The sequence below is a fragment of the Hippocampus bargibanti genome, linkage group LG03 (genome assembly GCF_051943395.1).
Source record: "Hippocampus bargibanti isolate YZ-2025 linkage group LG03, ASM5194339v1, whole genome shotgun sequence".
In the NCBI taxonomy this organism is placed as follows: Eukaryota; Metazoa; Chordata; class Actinopteri; order Syngnathiformes; family Syngnathidae; genus Hippocampus; species Hippocampus bargibanti.
The window spans coordinates 555,453-579,446 of NC_142736.1; the positions used below are offsets into that span (position 1 = coordinate 555,453).

At 42.2% G+C, this 23,994-nt stretch overlaps 2 long non-coding RNA genes across 3 annotated transcripts in view; one reads left to right on the forward strand and one right to left on the reverse strand.

The window, feature by feature from the left end:
- The window catches only part of LOC148899906 (uncharacterized), an 80,826-nt gene that overhangs the window by 14,048 nt on the left and 42,784 nt on the right, over window positions 1–23,994 (reverse strand). The window lies entirely within an intron of this gene.
- LOC148899907 (uncharacterized) lies at window positions 2,504–6,248 on the forward strand. The gene is made up of 3 exons (XR_016114376.1): window positions 2,504–2,613; window positions 2,686–2,891; window positions 5,942–6,248. It is a non-coding gene; the product is annotated as an uncharacterized LOC148899907 (long non-coding RNA).

Sequence of the window (23,994 nt, forward strand, 5' to 3'; positions counted from 1 at the left end):
TAGAAAGCTAGCTAGCTAACAGATACACAGTTAAGTGTCCTTGAGAGCTTTGAAAGGCGCTTCAAATGTAATGTATTATTATTATTATATTATATAGCCAGCTAGCCTGCTAATAAATAGCAAATAGCTTGCTAGCTTTTAGTACTTTTCACCCGAACGTCAAGTAGACTCAGTGACCTAGCTAGCTAGAAAGCTAGTCAGCTACATACATAGCTACAAAATATACAGATAGATAGCTTGCCAGCCAGCTAGAAAGCTAGCTAGCTAGCTTTTAGTCCTTTTCATCCAAACGTCATTTGGTGAAATACACAAATAAACAAATAAATAAACATGTACACACGAATAACTAACTAAATAAATAGACAAATAAAGAAATAAATACATACATAAATACATACATATAAACAAACAAACACATCAATAAACACAAACACAATAAACAAACACATCAATAAATAACTAAATAAATACATAACTAGATACAAGTAAAAACAAAGAACGAAATAAATAAATCAATGAATGAATAGATAAACGCAAAATACATATAAATAACTAAATAAGTAAATAACTGAATAAAAATAAAAACATAAATACATAAATACATAACTAAATAAATAAATATCTGAATAAATAAATAGGCAAACAATAAATCAACCACTTCAATAAAGAAAAAACATAAAAAATACATAGCTCGATACAAGTAAGAACATAAATACGTATAAATAACTAGATAAATTAATAAATAAACAAATATACAAAATACATATAAATAACTAAATAAGTAAATAACGAAATAAAAATACAAAACAAAATAAATCACTAACTATATAAATACATATATGAATAAATAAATAAATAAATAAATAAATAAATAAATAAATACACAAAATAAATATAAATAAGTAATTAACTAAATAAAAACAACCAACTACCTAAATAAATAGATATATGAATAAATAAACAAATGAAGAAATTAAGAATGAAGACATGAACAAATGAACAAATGAACTAACAAACAAATAAACAAACAAAACAAACAAATAAATAAATGAATACAAAAACAAATGAGCGTGCGGTCATGCAAAAGGTGACCCAAAAAAAGGCCGACGGGAAAATGTCCAGGGGTTTTTCAGTGCAACCTCACTATATATAATAACATGTCACAACGGCAAAAACTTTATTTCAAAAGTTGAGAAGAACATCAAGTGGAATTTCAAAGCTCCTCGTGGATTTAGGAGCTTATAGTGGTGACATGTTGCCGCCACACATGCACGCGCTTCATCCGTGACCTGAAGGAGAACATTGCCATTCTTCAGCCCCTGGTGGATTATTGATCGATTTCAAAAGAGGAATTTGGAAATGACAACATTGGACGGCCTCAAATGATGAATAAAAAGAAAGGTTTATCTGAGGGGGTTGGCGTCGACAGTTCTGAGCTCGCCGACATGCAAACGAGGCGACTGATCGATTGATACATAAATGCATGAATAATGCCAGCCAGGCGGCGGGGGTTCCGCTGCCTCAGGCCAACGAACGGCTGGCAGGAATGAGAGTTTCACGCTGCGTGCGCAGCGGGACACCCAAAAGCACCTTTGCTTGGGGTTGTCGTGGCAACATGAACAAAATAAAGGACTTTGGGGAGAATTTTAGACGGAAACGGCTAAATGAGGCATCCAGAAAATGCAGATGGCTGAAAAGAATTCAGGTTGTCGCTCGCTATCTCCGTGCAAACTTTGGATTTCCATCAGCCAATCAGCGACAAAGTTGCATTCAAAGGTGACATCCCAAAATAATAGGCTGACATTTGTTCAGGCAATCACCCGCAACTCCAGAAACAATAAGCACTATCAAGAAATCATGAAAGAAATAAATCAAGAAATCAATCAATCAAGTACATCAATAGATAAATGAATGAAAAAATAAATAGAAAAAAAAATCAAATGTAAATAATTAAATAAATAAATAGATAAATCAAAATAAGAAAGCAAATAAATGAATAAATACACAAATAAAACATTAATAACCAAATAAATAAAAAAAAAAATAATACACAACAAAAAAATAAACAAACAAACATATATATGATTAACTAAATACAAATAAAAACATAAACATAAATAACAAACCTAATAGATACATTAATAAATACACAAATAAATAACTAAATAGACAAAAATCCATAAATAACATAAACAAATAAATAACTAAATAGATATGTTAAAAAAACAAATAACATGCAAATGGTGCAAAAGCGTGTCGCTTTGCTTTCCACGTGACGTGACGTGACGTGACGTGACGTGATACGATACCTCCCTTTTCTTAATGTTTGTGGATGCAGATGATGATCTCGCGTGCGCCCTGTCGAGGTCAACAGGGGTCACGGCGTACGTCAACGGGGGTCGCCGTCACCAGGCTCGCCGCCCGGGCCTCATCGAGTTTTTGCGCTTTTGGCGGCGAGAAAGCAATATCCCCCCCGGGGCCTTTTCATCACGCCCGGACGGCGTCTGAACCGCGGCGGCCCCCCATTGATCAACGCCACGGCGGCGGGACGGAGGCCGGGCCCGGCCTGCCCCGGCGCCGACCCATTTGTCAAAGTTTTATCTGATTGCGCAGGTATTGGATCTATCAGTCACGGCGCCTGGCCAGGAGATTGACCCCCTCTTTGGGCATTCTTCTAAATTACAGGCGGCTGAGATGGGAGTGACAGCGGCTGCCGTTGGCCGTGATCAAAGCGCGCTCACGCCGGCTTGGTTGATTCGATTGCCCCCCCCCCCCCCTCCCTTCCCGCCGGCGGGAGATTGCCCGGCGCGCTGACAAAGCACCTGCCAGACGCCCATCAGGCATCCCATCCATCTGTCCATCAGCCGAGCGGCCCGCTCGGGCATCAACAGGTAATGTCTGGCGGCCGCCCCCCTCCCCCACACACACAGTCTGATAATGAAAGATAGGAAAACATGACGCGGGCTGTCGGCCGGCGTTAAGGCTAGCATGTATCCCGCTTTGGAGGCGGCGTGCCGCGTTCCTTCCTGCAATCGGCGTCCTGGTTTGACCCTGCGGGACGACCATCCGTCATCCGCTTGACGATCAATGTCCCGCCTCAAAAGAAAGAATACAAATACAAATGCTCGCGTGGCACGTGAGGCGCTGCTAAAAGTCCAAGCACCGACTTGACTTTTCCAAATCAAAGTCAAAAATCGAACTCATTCACTGCTCTTCATCTTTTTTTCAGGAATTGAAAATGTCACGTCCAGCGCCATTCCCGAATTTGTTCGGGTTTTGTTTTTCCATGTTTGGGTGCCGATGAAGTGCTGGCCAGACGTCTGGCAATGTTTTTCCCTTCCCCAAGGGGGCGTCATTTCCTTATAGCCATGTTAGCACTTTATTCCAGCTTCAGCTGTTGTTAAAGCGCGATACATGTTTATTGTATTGTATTGTATTGTATTTTAAACAGCTGCCCCATTTCAAGTTCAGATAACTTCAGACCCATAGAACTTAAGAATGAACTAAGTCTAAGGTAAAGTCTTAGTAAAGACATTTTTGCACAAGTCTGGCAGCGAATGAGTTAAACGTAAAAAAATATGACACGCAACCGACTATAAGCCGCGATTTTAATAACATTCAAGCATGATTGCCATTTTTTTCTCAGTGTTACACAATGAAATAAACAAAACAAAAAAGGCCAACGTGTTTTAGGACAGTCCAATGACTATTGTTGCTATTTTTATTGTTCTAAGCATTCAGGGAGCCAACAACTACGTCATAAAAATAATTACATCGTGATAGACAAGTTTAACCAGTGGCGAATCATGCATTTGACACTTAGGCCTTCAGTAGTGCTATGTCGGAATCAATCCAAGCCTTAATAACTAATTTGCCATGAACCAACCTTGACCACAGCTACAGCTGCGACTGCCACTCATCTAAAAAGGCTGTCTGATTGACTCCACTAGAGGGTAGCGTGAGCCAGAAAATAACTTTTCCGCGCCTGCGAGAAGGCCTTAGTGTCACAAACTCAAAATCAGATTGGTTAAAGAAAGAAACAGTTTGACTGGCACGCCTGCAGAACTGATGGTGAAGGCGTCCAGGTCCATTTCTGTCCCGGTAACAAATCATGGCTGAAATGTGATTGGTTCAATGCTAAAATACAAAAATATAGAAGCAGCACAACAATGAAAAGAAGGAAGCTGAAAGACAATTTAGAGTCATACCAAAGCTCACAATCTTAATTGGTTCCCAAAAGTGTGTGTAAGGCGAAAAGTTCATCTGCCAAACATGTATTTCCCATAAGAAACCATAAAAATGAGAATAATCCCTTCCCAGGTCCGCATAAAACCTCATTTTCTCCGAAATAAGCCTTAAAACTACACAAAATAAACCTGATTTTATGTATAATAAATGTGCTATTGGATTGTAATGAAAGAAATAAACTGTACTGTATAATAAAGTCGTATAATAAAGAGTGCAAACAAACCATGTCTGCACTCAAAGGAAGGAGGCGACGAAAACTAGTCCGCCAGCCACCCTGGCGCTGTTCGACCGTGTGGTTTGGTGTTCATCCGCCGAAAACTAGTTTGTCAGCCAAGAATTTAATGTTCGTGAGGCGAAAAGTTGGTGAGCTAAAGCGTTCGTAAGCTGAGGTACGGCTGTATTTCATTAGAATTCATGGTCAAAATATCATTCACACCAGTCTGCGGTTCAGATCTTTTTAGGCCAGCAGAGAAGGCATTTGCAGGCCCTGACGCTCCACCACTGCGTTGAACGAATGGTCCGATTCATCTTTGTCTTTCCTCGTTCGAGCGTATTTTCCTCAGAAAGATGGTTTTGTTGTTGGAAAGAAATCCCTGGAGTGGTGTCGGTGCGTGCGATTATTGAACGTGTCCGGAGGGCCTCGAGATCCTCGATTCCACCAACAGTAAGCGGCCGCCTCACACCCTCGAGCTACGTCGATACGCCGCGCGGCTCATCCACATTTAACGCTCTCGCGTATGCCGCATTCCTTCCCGCCTTTCTCAATCGCACTACACTTGGACCTGGCGGACTTTGCCGCCATTTTGGGGCATATTGCTGGCAATTCATCACATTGGGGTGAGATGAGGAGTTTCATTTGACCCCCATCCGGTGCTTTTTACCTTCATTAACTCATTGACTGGCAGACAATGTGCAAAAATGTGTCCACTCCAATGCCAGGGTTTTTGTCATTGTCCCTCAAATTGCATGACTCACAGAATATTGACTTTTGCAAATACAGTGACACCTGGGCTTATGAACGCTTTAGCACAACAACTTTTACAACAACAAAATGCTAAGTCGACCATTGCTACGTGTGGCTAAGGGTGTTTCTGTGTTGTCTAAGCAACGATCTCAGGCAATAGAAGAGGTTGAAAAACTTCTGTTGATTAGGATGAACGAAAAGCAGCTAGCAGGGGACAGTGTGAGTGAGGGTATTCTCGGCGAGAAAGCACGGCAACTTCACTCGGATATCATCAAGAGGCAACGACATCAACGACCATCACAAAGGTCAATAAAACGACAGTAGTTTATTTCTTTAATTACAATACAATAGCACATTTATTATACCTAAAATAGGTATGTTTTGTGTAGTTTTAAGGCTTATTTAGGAGAAAATTTTGTTTTATGGGCACCTGAGAATGGATTATTCACATTTTAATGGTTTCTTATGGGAAATAAATGTTTGGCAGACCAACTTTTCGACTTACACACACTTCCTGGGAACCAATTGAGTTTGTAAACTGAGGTACAGTTGAGGTACTGCCCCCTCGTGGAAGGGAAAAAAAACATTGCCAGAGGCCAAGGCCAATGCTTTATCGTCACCCCCTCGCAAGAAAAACCAGAACCCAAACACATTTGGGAATGGCGCTCCACGTCACAAATAGAAAAAAAAATGAGATTTTGTTGTTTGTGTGCGTGTTTTATTTTCCAGGGGGCTAGCGCAACGAGCACCTGGACAAGAAAAGTTTGGGCTAAGCTTTTAATTTTTTTCCTGCTTGGCTGCGCCGCTCACCGCTTGCTGTCGGCCGGCACGTTTTCCCCGGCGCAGATATCGGCAGCGCGTCATGGCGGCCAATGCATGAAGGAAGTGCTTTCCGCGTCTCGCCTGCCAAGCTGTCGGCCGCCAAGCCAGACGCGTGACTGACAGCGCCTGATTGGTGCGTTTCAAAGCCGAGAGCCACGCAAGCGCCGCCGCGGGAGAGCTGTGGAGTCCATTTGTCCAGGACGTGAAGCGCTAACTCTGGGAGTTGTGCGCCTTGTTAGCGAGATGTACTTAGCGTGAGCTTTGTTAGCGGCCCCGACAAATGGACTCGGGCGGCCGTTGGACGCCTTCTGGCCCAGGAGACGTTTCAGGCCCAGTGCGCCGACGGCTTCGCTTCCCAAAATGTCAACGGACGGAAAAAATGTGAAGAGCGACTTTTCAAATCTGAAGTCAAGAATAGTGACTGTCGTTGTGGTTTACATGCGACAATTAGACATTTTGCTTCGGCCTTTAGCAAGCGTCATAGAAATTGATTTGCTTTTGCGGACCGAATAAAATGATGTGATGGGCCGGGTTTGGCCCCCGGGCCTTCACTTTGACACCCATGATATACGCAGCGTGTTTCGTAATAATGGAATCTTTTTTTCGTGCCGCCTTTGCCCTCATAAACGGCTGCCCGTCGACAGGCTGCGGAAGTAACTCAAATAACTAGAAAGTGAGCTAGCTAGCTAATAGAGAGTCAGTTAAATAGCTTGCCAGTTAGATACCTCAATAGCTTATAGATACCCAGCTATATAGCTAGCTATCTAGCTAGCTATATAGCTAATAGATAGCTTGCTAGATAGCTAGCCACTTATATAGCTATATAGCTAATAGATAGCTAATAGAGCCAGCTATATAGCTTGGCAGTTAGATAGCAAAATAGCTCATAGATACCCAGCTAATAGCTCACCAGCTAGCTAGCTATATAGCTAATAGCTAGCTAGCTACTAGCTAGCTAGCTAGCCAGCCAGTTAGGAAGCTGTATAGCTAATACATGCCCAGCTACATAGTTAGCCAGATAGATAGATAGATAGATAGATAGATAGATAGATAGATAGATAGATAGATAGATAGATAGATAGATAGATAGATAGATAGATAGATAGATAGATAGATAGATGGGTAGGTGGGTAGATGGATGGATAGATGGGTAGATGCGACAAGTGCAAAGATGGCCTTCACGCGGAGCAAACGAATCTCCATTGAAAGACAACAACGGGAAGCTATGTAGCCATTTTTTTTTTGTCCCATCCCTTTGGGGCGTTTCCGCCGCCATCCAACTCGCCCGTCGCCTTCCTTTGATGTCTAATTAAGATGAAGACATGAATTTTGAATGAGCCTGGAAGCGTACACACTTGAAGTACACTTGAAGTAGACGTGAAGTACACGTGTCAGTATTTGGCAGGAAGAAAGCCGAGCAGTTGAATAAGCCGTGTACATGATCAGCTATTTACTCGCCTTGGCTGACTTGATTGACACATCAAGACGTCCGGGCTAAAGTGATGATTGCTATTCCCTTTTACTTGGATTCATTTGATTTTTTTTTAGGGGAGATTGAGACGCCGCGTCAAAAGACGAGTTCACATTTCAAACTGTTCAAAGTGAATTTGGGATGAAACGGTAGTTAAAAAAAAAAACAAGACGACACTGCGGCCTCGCTGGCGGAAACTCGTATCAAGCGAAGCCGCCGTTGCTTCTGCCGTTAAGACGCGTTTTCCTTTTGGGAGGCTGAATAGCGCAGTGACCCGCCACATCGCACATTGAAAGGACAACCGACATCACTTTTTTGTTTCCTAACTGATATCAGAAAAACATTTTTTAGCATCGAAAGTAGCCAAAGCACGCAGGCTGATATTTTTAGTCAAATGCAAAACACCAAGAAAAATGACCAAAAGTGTCCAAAATCTGCAAAATCTTCTTCTTCAGAACTATTTGAATCATATTCATAACTGGATGTGTAACAAGAAAGCATCTTCTTCCAATCTGAAGCCATTGTTTTGATTCTCCAGCAATGCAAGACGACTTGGCGTGACGTCACAAACTGGGGGCGGGACTTTCTGAAAATGCCCAATTCGCAGCTCCTTTTTTTTTTTGCAGATTTTGAACACTTGAAGTCATTTTTATTGCTGTTTTACATTTGACTAAAAATATCATACTGCGTGTTTTGGCTACTTTCGATGCTATCAAATGTTTTTCTGACGTCGGTTGTCCTTTAAGTCTGTCGGAATCAGAATGAGAATCAGAAAGCCTTGAATGGTCCCGCAATGAGGAAATTTGCAAAGCAGTTCTGTCCAAATCATTTGCTCGCAGATTGAAGAAGACCAACGGTAGGATGGAGCGTTACTTTTGCGCTTAGCCTCGGGATCAGGATCATAATTTGGATGGACCCCAAAAAGTACACAACACCCCGTGTTCACTGCAATTTCAACTGCAACTTCATGGCTTTCCTGTAATTCGATTTGTGCATTTTGGAGCCATTTCACCATATGTGTGTGTGTGTGTGGTGTAGGGACATTTTACCGCATGTACGCGTGCGTGTTTTGTGCACTTGTATGTGTGTGTGCGCCTGTGAACGAGTGAGCGCGGCGTGGCTGCGAGGTGGCAGCCGGCTAGGCTAATCCCCCGCACGTGAGGGACGCGGCCCAGCCCCCGGTGTCACCGGGACCTGCCAGGTCCTGACGGAGGCGCATTGAGGCGCCCGCTTAGTGTCAGTCGTCGGCTGCCACTCAGCGCCGTAATCGCCGGCGTGAGTGACGCCCCGGCCCTCGCCTTTGATGGCGGCAGCCGTGGGGGGGGTTTAACCGGTGGATCATCGTTCATGAGCCGGCCGAGTGCGACGGCGGTGAAGATGAGGCTTCTGATCCAGCTTAGTGTGAAGATCAGGCTGATGATTACCTTCAAACGTGTCATGTAAATACGTCAGTCAGGCCACGCCTTTAGGGACAGCGACCGGCTTTCAGTCAGGCCACGCCTTTGGGGACAGCGACGGGCTTTCTGTTCAAGGTGCCAAGGGCAACGCTTGAGGACCTTTCAGGATTTCAGGGTGGGCAGCGAGCGAATGGACTCCATCCTCTGCTGCACGGAACAGGATCCCAATCCACACCGGTACCAAAACAAGAACAAACTCTGACGCCACACCAAATGGAAGTACAGACGCTCCCCTACTTACGAACATTCGCGTTACAAACAACAGTACATAGCAAATTTAAAGCAGATTCTTGACTTACAGACAGTGTATTGTAGGTGTTCAAATACCTGACATGTTTCGGCGTATACTTCCGCCATGACAATGTCAGGTATTTGAACACCTATAATACACTAAATAAATTAGATATCAAGTAGACAGGATGAACTTAGTACAACGAACAGTACATACCAATATTTTCATAGGAACATATGTAGTATTCTCTCCAGTTGTATATGTACTTATCTTTATAGAGCGTATATTTGAGGAAATTTTTATTTTCTTCGGTACAAACCAATACAGGTAACTTATACAATTCTTAATCATTTTATATTAACCTTAAACAGACTTATATAACCCTTCAACACACAAAATATAGCACTGAAGCACCTTCCGAACGAATTCACCTGACAAACGACCGTTCGGAATGTATCTCGTTCGTAAATTGGGGAGCATCTCTACAGGTTATTTATACAAGCCTTCAGTGTACTTATATAAAACTTAAACAGCCTTATGCAAGCCTTCAACATACAATTTGTACAAAATATAGCACTGAAACAAATTACGAACAAATTCACCTTACGAACAACCGTTCGCAAGGTATTTGGTTCGTAAGTTGGAGAGCATCTCTACAGTTGATTTATACGAACGAGCCTTAAACATACTTATATAAACCATAAACATACTTACATATCAGCCTTCAACATACATTCCATACGAAATATAGCAACTTACTGAAGCAACTTACGAACAAATTCACCTTACGCACGACCGTTCAAAACGTATGTCGTTTGCAAGTTGAGGAGCGTCTGTACCTTTCTGTGAAACTCGTTCACAGCCCGCTTATATTGTTAGCGGTCAGGTACTCTGTCCGAGTACGCGTGATTGGCCTTCAAGATGCTACGTACTTCCAACTCCCGCCAGGGGCAAATAGAAATGACAAAGCCACTTTGCGCGCGAGTGTGTGCGTGCACTCGACTTACCAAGTGTCACAAGCAGGCGAATGTGAAGAACACATGTAATCGTGCGATTATGATAATTCGCGTCAAGTGTCATCTTAGGTGATCTCCTTTCCGGCGTCGCGTTTGAGTCCGTCAGCCGCGAGGTCGTTGGCGGGAAATCACGACAGTCACGCTCGCATGTAGGAGGAAGTCTTTCCTTTTTTTTCCTCAAAAGCGATTCATGCAATGTTAGCATCAAATGCCTGACGGAATTTCATCGCTCAACCGTCAAAGGTTCAAAGTTCGCAATCACCCAATCGAGCAGTACTTAGTAGTCGTGTCGTTATACGTAAATAGACGAATGAATACCGTCTTGACTTTGTCCACATTTGACGGATAGTTCTCACTTTTCTTTCAAAAGCAGTCATTCGACCATAATCTGTTCCAGAAACCTGTTTGAAAGCCGATTTGGTCGAAAACCGAAACATTTCCCATTATAATCAATGTCATCAATATCTCCTTTTTTAATTGAAATTGAACAATACAAACATGTCGACTCACAATGGAACGTGAGACGAGGATAATTGCGTCGGTCACAATGACAATCAACTGAAATTTTTGTTTGATCGAGAATCCATGTTCAGTTGTAAGCCCAGGCATAAAAAAAATCAGACATTTTTGGTCGATAATCGAATTGATCGATAACTCGTTTTCGCTTGAAAACCATGGGGGGAAAAAAATGACATTTTTGGTCAAAAATCGAATTCACGGAGAGCCCATTTTCAGTTGTAAAACCGAGGCATAAAAAAAAACCGAAATTTTGGGTTGAAAATCAAATGGATCCAGAACCCATTTTCGGTTGTCAAAAATCGAATTGATGAAGAACGTTCGAAACGTTCGAAAAGCAACGTTTGATTATCTTGGAAAAAATCCGTGAAAAAATGTTGCTGTAAAAGCGAACGTTGGAGAATTGAGACGTTGGAAAAGCGCCGTTTGACTGGAACTGTCGGTGAGCGGCAACTGCGTCAAACGGCCATTGCGGCCATTGCGGCCAAGGTGGCTTGCATGTCCTTCTTTTTAATGCTCTTCTTGTAATGAAGCATTAACCGGCGTCACTTTGTCGGCCACGAACGGGCGCGCTCAGTTCTGCTTGTCTGCATGATCGCAGTTTGAAGCAGGAAGTCAATTAGAATGAAGGGCGAGATGGGCCAATTAGCGTTCAAAGCAGCCCGGCGCGCTGCCGGCTAATTAGCTGTCGGCGTCCGACTCCGCCTTTTCCGTCAGCCTGACACGGACCACGGGAATATTAGCCTGCTGATGGCTTCTTCTGGATTTTTTTTTTTTTTTATCCTCCCCCAACCACCTCTTTGTCTGCTTGGCAACCCGATGATCTTCAATCGTTTCGAGACCCCAAACAACACCCGAGTACGCTTTTACCATGTCGTCAGGGGCAGGAAATGGAGAAAAGGGTGTTCATGGGTGGAGCCATGAAAAAGTGGGAGGAATGAATGAAAAAAAAACACCTTACAGCAAGCCTCAACTAGATTATGAAGACACAAGGAGAAAAGCCAATGAAAACAGACACTTTGGTTGGGAGTCAACCACTCCCACAACGGCGCAGCCCGCCCTCTCGCCGACCCGTTGGACGGGAATATTAGCCTGCTGATGGCACTTTCTGGATTGTTTTTTTTTAATTGTCCTCCAACCACGCTTGAACCTCTTTGTCCGCTTCCCCACCTGACGATCCTCAATCGTTTTGAGGCCTCAAGACCAAAAGGTCCCGCCCCCTTGTTCGTGGCGTCACCCCAAGACGTCTTGTCTTGCTGGAGAATCAAAACAATGGCTTCACATTGGGAGAAGATGCTTTCTTGTTACTCATCCAGTTATGAATATGATTCAAGTAGTTCTGAAGAGGAAAGCATAAATGTTTGCAATCAATTAAATAAGTCATTCCGTGTCATTTTGAGGCAACATTGGGGGGAAATGTATCACCCAAAAAGAGGCAGAAAATGGCGTCCAAGCTCCTGTGAGGACTTAATCAGCCCATTTCCACAGGCTGATAAATTCCTTCCATGGAGCTTGGTCGCCCTCTTCTGCCTCTTTTTGGTGCAAGACGAAGTTTTCAGACAAAACAAGTACAGGAAAATGCATTGACGTGATGGAAGGACAGCTACAATGCTGCCCTTCTGCTACCCTTTTTCGGTCAGGGGCGTTCCTTCAGTGACGTAACGTGAGGACTCGTCACCAATTCAAAAACAAGACTTGCGGAATATTCAGCGCGAGTCTTAAAACGTAAAATCTAGCTTTAATATGCGGTGGAATCTTTGTCAAATACGCTCAGTAGAAGTCATTTCAAGTGATTTTACAAATTATGGACACAACTTGTCCGGAGACGGCGGTTGTCCTTTAAGCTTTATATAAATATGTTTAAGTAATCTGTATAGATTTGTACTGAAAAATAAACCTTGAATAAAATATATAAAGACACGACCACGGCAACCACCGTCTCACCTTGCATGCAGACTCATTCCCGAAGTTTGACGAACCTCTTTGGTGCCCCCCCCCACCCCACCCCACCTCCAATCAAGTCCCCCCACCCCAATCTTTCTTTCCGTCTGATCTTGGTCCTCTCCTCACAATTCTTCCCATTTGCAAGCCTTCCTTCTCAATTCCGTCGTGCCGTTTTCCTCCCACAAGACATCAGACTTGGGAAAGTGGACAATTAAACGAAGCAATGAGGAGAAACCGATAAAAAAAGTTAAATGTAAAAAAAAAAAGCTTGAAGGGTTTTTGATGGCGGCTTTAATTTAAAAGAGTGGACATGAAGCTTCTTTCTTGTTCTTTTTTCTTACATAAAAGAAACGGGTGAGCAAAGTGAGTTTGATCTTGATGAGCTTTCACACGCTCATAAATTATTAAAATCCCCTCACACGTAAAAAAAATATGTATATACAGTGAAACCTTGGTTTACGAACCCCTCGGCTTACGAACGTTACATTTATGAAAATGTTACCTTGGCAGACAAACTATTTTTCGGGATACACACGGAGCTGCCACAATGAGTGATGTGTCATTCGCGAACGAGCCCGTTCTCCTAACAAGAAAATGGTGGCCACTGTTTATGTCCTCTATTCCCTGCTCCAGTCTTCGGTTAAAGCTACGTGATTGGTCAAGAACGCAGCAGTGGGGGATGGGGTTAGAGATAGAGAGAGAGTGATTGGTCAAGAACCCAGCAGTGGGTGGGGGTTAAATATTAAAGAGACAGGCAGACAGAGAGTGAGAAAACACACACAAACAAAAGGGAGATGACAGAGCTTGAAACAAAAAAAAAAAACAAAAGAGAGTGTGAGAATAGTGAGAAAATGGATAGAAAACAGTTAAAATATCCCATCAATCAGGCTCTACAAATGATCCGCATATATATATATATATATATATATATATATATATATATATATATATATATATATATATATATGTTGCTATTCGACTGTTTCATCGATGGGATTGTTTCATTGCAAATTAGAAGCTGTTCTCTCCACAAAGGCGAATTTTGTCCTATTCAAATTGATTTTTATTTACTTGTCCGCTTATTCAAAGGGGGCGTTTACCCGTTTCGACACCTAAATAGAGATCATCCAATCAAAACGGCGCTTTCCACCAATACAAGCAGAAACAGGAAATGAACAGCGAAAAAAAGAGAATACATATTTCGTTTGATCTGCTCATTTTGGTCTGAAAAAGTCGGAAAATTCTCATCATTTTCTGCACTGAATTCCATACACATAACATGACAAACCAATGTTATTATTTTCAATACATTTCCATTTTTAGATAGATGACTTTGAATGAGCACTTAGCGTCACATTTGTCATTTGCCAACAGTGAGTCCCGACCTTGCCTTGATCTCATCGGAACGAGAAACTAAAGGATTTCCCAGCGTGCCGCGCCGACGGCAAGGGACAGTCGTAGCCACGTCGTCCGGCTCTCCAGTGGATAATTTGGGTGACGCGACGGTGAGACGGGTCGGCCGCTTTTTATGTTTTGATTTATGTCCTTGGAAAGCTAAAATCAAAAAAAATCTATCTTGTGCCGCTTTATGGCAGCGCACCATGATGGATGCGCTCGTCCCAAGCCAGCTGCTGCCTCTTTTAATTGCTAACGTAGCCGCTCGCCGTTCAGAGTTTGGACGCGGTCTGTACACCCCCCCAAAAAAAATCTTTGCTTGGATTTACAGTGTTTGTCTGAAAACTCAGACACGGAATGGAGAAAAAATGAATACAAATTGTGGCCACTTTGGAGATTACGTGCGCACAAAATGCTAACTGGTGGCCACGCCCTCATTTTTATATCAATTTAAAGGACAACCGACGTCTCTGGACAAGTTGTGTCCATACTTTGATTCCACCGCATATAGCTATATTTTACCTTTTAAGACTCGCATTGAATATTCCGGAAGTCTTGTTTTTGAGTTGGTGACGAGTCCGAACGTGACGTCACTGAAGGAACGCCCCTGACCGAAAAAAGGACACATTGAAGAAGTCCTTCCATCACGTCAATGCATTTTGCTGTACTTTGGTCTGAAAACGTCGTGTAGGACCAAAAAGAGGCAGAAAAGGGTGACAAAGCTCCATGGAAGGAATTTATCAGCCTGTGGAAAGGGGCTGATTAATTCCTCACACGGCTTTGTCGACATTTTCTGCCTCTTTTTGGGTGAGACATTTCTGCCTTAAAATGACACGGAATACATTCATTAATCGATTGCAAACACGCATGCTTTCTTCTTCAGAACTATTTGAATCCTATTCATAACTGGATGAGTAACAAGAAAGCATCTTCTCCCAATCTGAAGCCATTGTTTGGATTCTCGAGCAAGGCAAGACGTCTTGGCGTGACATCACGAACTGGGGGCGGGACTTTCTGAAAAAGCCCAATTCGCAGCTCAAATTTTTAGAAGATTTTGGACACGTTTCGTCGTTTTTATTGGTGTTGTGCATTTGACTAAAAATATCAGCCTGCGTGTTTTGGCTACTTTAGATGCTATAAAACGTTTTTCAGATGTCAGTTAGGAAACAAAAAAGTGACGTCGGTTGTCTTTTAAAGAAAGATTTGGGGAAAAAAATCCTCGCATTAGTCCTGAAAAGTATGATTATTATATCTAAATAAATACATAAATAAATATATACATTCATAAAAACACAAATAAATGGATAAAAAAAAACTGTACACTTGTAAATATGGGTTGATGCAATATATCAATATGCCTTTCTTGATACTTGCACTATGTACAGTCTTTATGAAACGGTTTTGCACATTTCCAGTAAACTGTTGACATTTTTTATTTTGCTATGCTTCCAATATCTTGTTTTCTATCCTTTCACCCCCCCCCCCCCCGCCTTCCCTTTCAAATTGCTGCTGCGGACTGCAAATTTCCCCTCTGTGGGACGAATAAAGGTTTTCTGATTCTGATAAACATTTAAATAAAGCTGAAATACACTTGAGAAAAAAAAATGTTCACCAGCGCAATACCTAGCGTATGTGCAAATGAAGCTTGCGGACGGACTTCTGGGAACTAGTTGAAAGTCAAATAAATCGTGGAGCGCAGTTCAAGGAGGCTCAGGTTTTTTTTTTTTGGTTGGAAAAAAACATTTGTTGACGAGTAAAGAAGAGCAGCGTTGACGTGGTTAAGTAGGTTAATGGCCGCCCTGCGCCACCATCCATCACCCACCAATTTAGCCACCGCCGCGAGGCGAGACGAGGCGAAACGAGGAGAGCTAAAAGTTCTTTTCTGTTTCTTGGCCGTGGCCGCGATGACATTTAATTTTTCATATCTCCTGCGCGGATTTTTTTGGCAGCACTGATGCAATTGAACAGCGCAGAGGCATCAAATTGGGCAATGAATCACCGCCGGGCAGCGTGTCAAGGGCGTGGCTTCCTTCAACATCGCCCCAACAATACGTGCCTCCCTTTAAAGGACAACCGACGTCTCCGGACAAGTTGTGTCCATCATTTGTAAAATCTGTAAGGGTTAGAAATGAGAGATTGTCTTGCTAACAATGGCATCCACACATGCATGCACAGCAACGGAAGCTCCAGACATCCATTTTGTGAACTAAGTGCTCTAGCGTAGCTTGACTTTGTTAATCATCAGGTGACAGCTTAACAGCGCACAAGCGTCATTAACGCCACTCCAAATCAGCGTTCGCAGTATGCACGCTTGTGTGTGAAGAAACACGATGGCAGTGGTTGAAAAGTTGAATAGAATCCAATCAATAATTCATGGGCATCTTCTGGGCCTTACCTGGCTCTCCGTTGCGACTTGCACCCCCGGACTAGCTCAGGTTGAATAATTCACAGGTGGCAAAGCGGCAGCTCCTAAAAGCCATGATGATGTTCAATAATGACTAATACATGGCCAAGAAGGCCACGAGAAGGCCACGAGAAGGCCACGAGAAGGCCAAGAGAAGGCCACTCCATGCCAGGTGACTCTCATTGATATATTTATTAGCTGACACAAGACGAGCGAGATGAAGCCAACGTCTTGTTTTGGAGCTTCAACGCAAAACGGCGTCCGCGAACACCACACGGCCAACATGTATTTCATTAAATATATACATCGATAAATAATTAAATGGACAAATGAATAAATAAATAAATAAATAAATAAATAAAAGGCTAACTAAATATATAAATAAATACATACATACATGGCTAATGAAAGGCTAAATAAATGGCTACATAAATTGATTAATAAAGTGATGAATACATTTCTAAATAAATGTATTAAATATATAAATAAAAAATAAATAAATGGAAAAATAAATAAATACATAATTACATCAACAAATGGATGAAGGAATAAATGGATAAATTGATAAATAAATTAACCCATAAATATGAATGAATAAATGGATAAATGAATGAATAGATAAATTAATGGATGAATAAATAAATGTGTACCTAAATATGTAAATAAATAATTAATGACTAAATGCAGAATTAAATAAATGAAGAAATGAAAGGAAAAATTAATGCATAAATAAATTGGTAAATACATTGCTAAATAATTTGATACATTAACGAATAAATAAATAAATAAATAAATAAATAAATACAAATGTAAAGAAAAAAAGTGTATTGAATAGACTCCATGTTATTTTTTCAAGTGACTGCACAAAATCAAACAATCCACATCGATTGTTAAAAGATGCCCACAAAAACACATTCAGGAAAGCAAACCATTTTGAGGGAATTTACGAGGCAAGAAGCCAAATGTATATTTACGAGCATTGTCTTGATATCAAAAAGTGCCACTTTTTGGCGGGTCCGTTAATGACAACCGCAAACACCAAATGTCCCTGGAGAAAGTCAAAAGCGCTTTGTGGCGCTGCGACAGAGACATTTTGGGGCGGGGTTGCTTCCCGCGTTGCACTTTGGGAATCATTTTGCAGCAAGATGAACTCAAATGGAAAAAGCGCTGATGGTTTGAGTGTATGGAAGCCTGAACGCAGCCATTGTTAGCATACAAATGACACAATTCATCATGGCCTCTTGTTTTTTTTTCCTACAAGAATAAACACTCATTTCCACTCACGCTGGCCTTGACCAATGGCTGCCTGCCTGCCTGCCCGCGCATAAAAGTTAGTCGCCCTACCTCTCCCTCGCCGCCACCCAAAATAGAAGATTTCCTCATTAACTCATCCACAGCCAGACGATGTGCAAATAGGTGTCCACTCCAATGCCAGGGTTTTTGTCATTCTCACTCAAATTGCAGGACCCACAGAATATTGACTTTTAGGACTACATCAACATTCAATACAGCGGAAGAAACCTTCGACTCTCTTCTTTCATTCAGAAAAAAAGGGGTTAATTCCTAAGTTATATAGATCTGGAGTTATCTGAGCTTGAAATGGGGGCAGGTGTACAAAATACAATGCAATACATACATATTGCTTTAGATAGCACTTTCACAACAGCTGAAGCTGAATGCTGCCCCCTCGTGGAATGGAAAAAAAAACATTGCCAGAGGTCTGACCAGTGCTCTATCAGCCAAGAAAAACCAAAACCTGAACAAATTCGGGAATGACGCTCTCTTCTGCCTCTTTTTGGTGCAACACAAAGTTGTCAGACCAAACAAGTACAGCAAAATGCATTGACGTGATGGAAGGACTGCTACAATGTGTTTTTTTTTTTTTCGGTCAGGGGCGTTCCTTCAGTGACGTCACGTACGGACTGGTCACCAACTCAAAAACAAGACTTCCTGAATATTCAGAGTGAGTCTTAAAACGTAAAATCTAGCTATATGCGGTGGAATATTATTAAAATATGCTCAGCAGAAGTCATTTGAAGCCATTTGACAAATTATGGACACAACTTGTCGGGAGACGTCGGTTGTCCTTTAAAATAGAATAATAATAATGAAACTAATGAAACCCTAATACAAAATAGTTGGTTAAAATAAAATTGAATAAAACCCCAAACATACAAAACAAATAATTTGCGCAGACCTCAGATCCCCCCCAAAAAACGTTTTGGTGCGTCCATCGCTAGCTGGCTCGCTAGCTAGCTGGCTCGCTAGCTGGCTCAATCGATGAGCATAGAATTTCCTGTTTGCTCGTAGTATTTAGTTTTTTTGACTTCAAGATGGCGCCGCAAGAGTGGCTGCCGAAAACATCCTAGGCATGTTTTAGGATTTATCATTATTATTATAATGATAATTTTTAGTTACGATTGTGAAACTATCGTTGTGCCAGGTGAAAATTGAACATAATATGTGTGTATAGAGAATAATGCTCAGGACGTCAGCGAGCACTTGAGACAATATGAATTCTCTTCATTTCTGAGCCGTCACCTCGAATTAACGCGAAGGTGGCGGTGAGGAGGCGGGGGAGGGGCATCTGAGGGGGAGGGGCCTCTGAGGACGCTCTGTCGACAGGCGTTGCAAAGTTAAATCAACAAGGCGCTCGTCTTTGAGGCGCGCTCGGCGATGTCGCCCGGCGCCGACGGCCATTTTGAACATCAAGCTGTCAGCACGCGGCACAGTTTGAAGTCGACGCACGTGCGCCGCAGCCGCCACGGGACGAAACATGAACGTTTTTACATTACAACACGTCTGTTGTCATTACAACCACTTTTTGACTTAACGACTGGAGAGGAAGTTGGGTTTTTTTCCCACGCTTTTTGTGACTCTGCCTAAATTCATAAACGTTCCCAAGAAAAAACTAAACCCAAACACATTCGGGAATGGCGCTGCACGTCATATTTTTCATTCCCGAAATTCGGGAAGGGCAGTGAATGAGTTAAAATTCCACATTATACAAGCCAAGGAAATATTTTAAAAAGCCATTATTTTGAAGGGCTGCGACAAGTACAGTAATACCTCAGATCACAAACTTATTGGTTCACAGAAAGTGTGTGTTTAAGGCGAAAAGTTTGTCTTCCAAACATTTTTCCCACAAGAAACAATTAAAATGTGAATAATCCGTCCCCAGGTCCCTATGAAATATCATTTTCTCATTAATAAGCTGTAAAACTACATAAAATATACCTTATTTTATGTATAATAAAGGTGCTATTGGATTGTAATTAAAGAAGTAAACTGTACTGTCAAAATAATAATAATAATAATACATTTAATTTTTAAGCGCCTTTCAAAACTCTCAAGGTCACTTTCCAGTCAACGTTTTTCTGTGGGTGAACAGCGGCAGCCACATGCGCCAGCGTTCACTCAACCCGGAATTAACTCAAAAAGATAGAACGCCAGTTAGCTAGCTAATGGATAGCTAGATAGCTATCTAGCTAATACTTTACTTCATAATATCACCACTATTCTTTCTTGTGTCACGGTCCTTTTTTAAAGATGAAAAAAAATAGCAAAAATTCCGTTAAAAATAAATGATAAAACCTTCAAAAATGAGAAAATTGTCCGCAAGGGTTGGGCTTTAAAACAAATATTTCTCAAGGACGTTAAAATGATTATTTGGCAACATCAACTCCCAACTGATGGTGTCTGGACATCAGCTTTAAAGAGCCTTGCCGGTTTCCGCACAGAGGTCACAGGTTCAACCTTAGGCACCTGAATTTTGGAGAACGACAAACGTCTGAAAGGACGTGTGGAACGTATGTCGCGGCTTGGAATTGAAGCGGATTTACATGGGACAGGAAATATAAGACAATTTCTTTTCGTCAATGGATGCTACAATGCCGTGTTGGCTTTCAACATTTAGCTTGTAGCAGACGTGCACATTGTGCCATGACATCCCTGATTCACTGGTGAAAAGGACGCTTGAACTCCTCTTTTATCTAGAACTGCTTCAGACAACAAAGAAAAAGTGCTTGAGAATGAATGACTGTGTCTAGGGTTGTCATATGATTTTGTTATTTACTTTTTCTTGTTGTTTTGACTTGAAAATGGCGCCACGAGAGTGGCTGCCTTTACAGCAGCTCCTGTATTTAGTTTTTTCTACTTCTTCCTTTCATCACTTTGCTGCGGTGAAATGTCAATTTCTCCACTGCGAGACGAATAAAGGTTGATCCAATTCCAATCCAAAATATTCAATTACAGTGATACCTCAGCTTACGAACGCTTTAACTCACGAACTTTTCACCTTACGAACATTAAATTTGTGAAAATATAATCTTGGCATACGACCCCTTGAAGGGAAAAGCCGAAAGGAAAAGAAGAAGAAGATCATCTTGGCATACGAACTAGTTTTCGGCAGCTGAACACCAAACCACACGTCGAACAGCGCCGCAGATGTGATTTGTTATCGAGCGGTGGCTGAGTGTAGTGTCGGATTTTGTGTAGTTTAAAGGCTTATTTAGTAGAAAATGATGTTTTATGGGGACTTGGGAACGGATTATTCTCAGTTTTAATGGTTTCTCATGGGAAATAAATGTTTGGCAGGGGAACTTTTAGCTTCACACACACTTTCTGGAAAGCAATTAAGTTTGTAAGCTGAGGTATCAGCGTAATGACAAACGTACTGTCAAGCGAAAACCTTTCTGACCATCAATCACGCCGCGGGATACGACGCACGGCCACGACACGTTTCCTCACGACTCAGCGACCAATCAGGCGTCGGCCCGAGACGCGCTCGGCGCTTCCATCGCTCGCCACTTTGTAGCATCGCATTAGCGTAATGAGGGCGGGAGTGGCGACCTGTCCACATGGCTCGCGCGCCATCCCGTCTTGATGCCCGGCGAGCGCGCACGTGCGTGCGTGCACGTGTGTTTGTCCACTTGACTGTCAAGGTTGTTGTTTTGGGACTTGATGAGATTTAAATCAGAAAAGGGGGAAGAACAAATAAATCACGCACAAGTTTGTCGCCGAGCTGTCGTTTTGCTGTGATGTGAATGTTCTTCACAGTGGACGTACTATTTTTTTTTTTTTTTTTCGTGGACGAGAACATTCGATCCAAAATCCCGCGGAATTAACTCATTCACTGCCATTCACAAATGTATTCGGGAATTCTGGAAGTTGTTTTTTTTTTTTCATGCTTGGGTGCTGATAAAGCGCTGTCCAAACCACTGCTAATGTCTTTTTCTTTACCACAAAGCGGCAGCATTTCCCTTTTGTCCATGTTAGCGCTTTGTTCCAGCTTCAGCTCTTGTTAAAGCACTATATCAACTAATATGTATGCATTGCATTCTATTTTGGACATCTGCCCTCATTTCAAGCTCATATAACTTCAGACCTAAAGGTATCTATATATATCATTTTGGAATTAACTGATTCTTTCTGATTTTCCGTAATAAAAACATTGACAGAAACTAGCAGCTGGCTAGCGATAGCAAGATGAGCAACACGCTTCGTCTACTTCCCGTTCAGCGTGCCTGCATTTTTGGCAGCTTACCAACAACTACTAAGAGACACACATTGATTAATTGCTAATTACATTAGCGTTAGCCAAAACTGCACCAAAAAATAAAGCGTTCACTCAACCCGGAAGTAACAGCCATGTAGACAGATAGCTAGCTAGCTCAAAAGATAGCTATATAGGTAGCTAGAATGATAGCTAGAATGATAGCTAGCTAGATGGAGAAATGTCCATGAACGAGCTGAATGAGGGACGAAAATTAATTGGCAATCTGTTTCATTCATTTTAAAATGCTACAACAAATAATCATCAGAGAAAAATCCACGGGCAAAGCGATCAAGCGGCACATCCTGTCCGCTTGGCAAATTATTGATCTCACGAACACGAGCGAGAGGGTCCCGGTTGGGAATGAAACAAAAATAGGCCGAGGTCCCGGAAGGTGAAAGTTGATGCATGCGACACGTGGGTCGGCCGGCAGGGGATGAAAAAGTAATTGGGCCTTTTGCTTCTTTTCTGCCCTCGTGAGGATTTACAAGCTTCCCCCGCAAATAACTGTCAGCCTATTTACTCCGCTCAAACGTTGAAGGATAAGCTTGCGCGGCGCGGCAGCGAGTGTGTGTCTCTGCGTGCGTGTTTACGTGCGGAGAGATGCATCCGAAGTCACCGTGACTCATTGAGGCCCAAATCAACCTTCCAAATGTGACGTGAAGCTTAAGTGCGCTTGAGGCTGATGCGACGTGCCAACGCGCTAGCTAGCGCATGCGCGCGCGTGTGCGGCGCATATGTGCGGGCCTCTTGCTTTCACTTCCCGCTTTGCATCAAAGCGACGGGGCGGGAGACAAAGTGAGACATCCAAGCGGACGCTGGCCCAATCAATTATTATTAGTCGTCGTATCAATTATTCAAGGTTGAGCTATTTAGTTTTTCGCCGGTTAGCATCGCTCAGAGAGGGCCGCCGACCAGGACGTTCCTCATGTTTCATTCACGTTCTCGCGCCAAGGGGCTCACAACACCATTTACGCTTGCTCAATTTTTTATTATCTATACATCTATCTATCTATACAGATCTAGCTCTATCGATTGGATACAGATCCATCTATCTCTAGATCTATACATCTCTATCTATACGCATCTCTCTCTCGTGAGAAAGCAACATAGCTAGCTATATCATAGCTAGCTCTATAGATAGCTAGCTATAGATAGGTAGCTCGCTATAGATTGCTGTAGATAGCTAGATAAAATCTAGGTGGGCTGAAGTCATTTTGTTGTGGTTGAAAGTGCCTGGTCAATTTGGTAATTTGACTATATAGATTTATCTCTATTTCTATACGGATCTATCTATCGCTATCCATATAGACCTCTGTATCTATATCCATACAGATCTATCTCTCTATTTATACAGATCTACCTATACAGATCTTGCTTGATAGATAGCTCAAAGGATAGATATATAGCAAGCTATGGATGGATGGATGAAATCAAGTCAACTTGTGTGGTGGACTGAAGCCAGTTTGCTTGTTATTGATATTTGCAAGGTGAAAAGCTCTAGTTTGAAGAGCCTGCTCAATTTGGGAATTTGACTTTTTTTTTTTTTTGGGGACGGGGGGGGGATGGCAAGAGACGAGTGCAGGGCGTCTTCATGTTTCATTCATGTTCCCACACTAAGATGTCGCATAAACACTCCCACAACTAATGTATTATGTTTAGAGATGGAAAGATGTTTGGGGCTTGCCATGGTTTATTCATGCCAGGGTTGGACGGAGGGGCGGCCGTCATTGGATATTACCACACTGTCACATTAGTCCACTTAAAGGGGCCAGCGCGCTTCATTAAAGGTGGCGCAGAAAAGAAGACAAAAAAATACAAAAAACAAGACGGAGGAGAAGAACGCCATCTCCGGGGGCGACGGGTAAACGCTTTTGATTTGACGCGACGTTTGAAGATGTGACCTTTGAACTCTTGTTCCAGTCACGGTACTCGCGTCAGACAGTCAGCGTTTGTGCAAATCGACGTCGA